Raw genomic sequence first — 2,128 nt, 5'->3', positions numbered from 1 at the left:
AACTCCCTAGATCTTTCAATTTTGGTGGCAACTTGTTTCTCAGCATTACTATGCACCCTTTAGTGAGAGTAACAGTTTTGAACTCCCCTAATCTTCTCTTCTTTAATAAGATATCTTTCATGAATTTCACATAATTGGGCATTTTTTCCAATACTTCCACCAGCGATATGTTGATATGTAATTTCTTCAGGACATCCAAGAATTTCTTAAATTGAAAATCTTACTTAGATTTTTGGAAATGCTGAGAAAAAGGTGGCTGCGGCCTTCCTTCCATTTGTTGAGGTTGTTTTGGCGTGGCATTTTTATTGGTAATACAAGATGAATCTACTTCAAGCTGCTCTTTTCTTTCATAGCCTGCTCCACTACTGGTTATGAATTCTTCTTATTAGTGAAATTCAAACTGCCTTCTTCAATAATGGTATCATTAACAACTCCTACTAGCTCTGTACCACTTCTGAGTGTAATGGCTTTGTACTGCTCCTTCTCTTGAAATCGTAAATTTTTCATATCATTCGATAATGGTCCTTACAGTCTTGAGCTTAATGCTTTGGAAATTTGTCCCACTTGATTTTCTAAAGCTCTTAACGATGCAATTTGACTTTGAATAATAACATCATTCTTGGTCATGTATTCCTTCAATAGAGCTGCCATAGATGAAGAACTCGAAGCTAAATTTTGCTGAGCATTTTGCCGTGGCATGGGCTGATTGTATCCAGGTGGTGCACTCGTAACATTCTGTCGAATAGCATTGCTGGAATTTCCCACCCCTTAATTACTCCAGCTAAAATTGGGATGTTGCTTCCACCCCAGATTATATGTCTTGGAATATGTGTTATTGTTGTTGAGATTAAAATTTCCCATATAATAAACTGAGGCTAGTTTCAATGGGCATTCATCGAAAACATGATCTTCTCCACAATAAACACATGCTAGCTCAGCTACTTTCATTTCCTGCACTGCAGTTGATCTTTTCATTATTTTAATCATATTCATTAAAGATAATACCTGAGTTGCTAGGGAAGTAATCGCATCAAGTTCCATTGCTCCAGGACCTTTTCTGCTAGTCCCTTCTCTTATAGTGGGGTATTGATAATCGTCGTTTGCTATCCTCCCCAGAATTTCATACGCCTCATTATATGATTTATCAAGCAAAGTCTCATTGGTAGATGCGTCAACCACCATCTTTATATGTGCATTCAATCCATTGAAAAACATTTCCATTTGCGTCCAATGTTGGAAGCCATGCATTGGGCATTTTCTAATTAATTCCTTAAATCACTCTCATGATTTATATAATGTTTCATCCCCAGATTTCCGAAAGGACGTAATATCATTCCTCAATTTGGCATTCATGTTTGGAGGATTATATTTTAGCAGAAACCTCTATAAAAGATCATTCCAAGATGTCACCGTACCTAAGGGCAATGCATTTAACCATGCTCTAGCATGATCTTGCAATGAATAAGGGAATAACTTCAGTCTCGGGGCATCTTCAGGAACACCCTGCTGCCTGAATGAATCGCAGACTTCCAAAACGAGTCTAAAGTGCAACTGTGGATCTTCAGTAAGTAATCCACTAAACTACCCTACAGTTTGTAACATTTGAAAAATTCACCCAAATAATTCCAACCCAATGAGATTTAGCTCATGGATTAGACAATTAAATCCAAAACAAAACTATTCAACATCATCATTCAATTTTACGAATCACAAAGTTCAAATCAAAAAATAAAGGTAAAACTGCAGGAAGTTCTCGCTACTCTAGCTTTCACTTTAATACTGTGATTTGATGCAAAACCCAGGGTAGATTTCTCTTCCCCTTCCTCGTGCCTATGATTTTTACTCTGTAAGCTGCTACCCTCTCCTCTCTTTTCTTTAAAATTTTCCATTAGAATTTGATGAAGAGAAAAAATGCTTTCCAATTCCTCTCTCCCTAAAATCCTTGTCTCTAATTCCTTTATCCCAAAATCCTCGTCTCCAATTCCTCTTTCCCTAAAATCCTCATCTCCTTACATCCTTTCCCTTTCTTACTTTATACTGTAGGTCCCTCCCTCTTAGTACACACATTTTGCTTCCTCTTTTTCAGGGTGGTTTATCTAGTACAAGTACAACTAGCTGAGAGTGACGT

At 37.2% G+C, this 2,128-nt stretch overlaps 1 non-coding gene across 1 annotated transcript; it reads left to right on the top strand.

The window, feature by feature from the left end:
• Window positions 1-1,237: 1,237 nt before the first annotated feature.
• LOC121217561 (small nucleolar RNA R71) lies at window positions 1,238-1,344 on the top strand. The gene has a single exon (XR_005913668.1). It is a non-coding gene; the product is annotated as a small nucleolar RNA R71 (small nucleolar RNA).
• The last annotated feature ends 784 nt before the right edge of the window (window positions 1,345-2,128 follow it).

This window comes from Gossypium hirsutum, chromosome A02 (assembly GCF_007990345.1).
Source record: "Gossypium hirsutum isolate 1008001.06 chromosome A02, Gossypium_hirsutum_v2.1, whole genome shotgun sequence".
NCBI lineage: Eukaryota > Viridiplantae > Streptophyta > Magnoliopsida > Malvales > Malvaceae > Gossypium > Gossypium hirsutum.
This window is presented reverse-complemented; position numbering and strand designations above follow the sequence as displayed.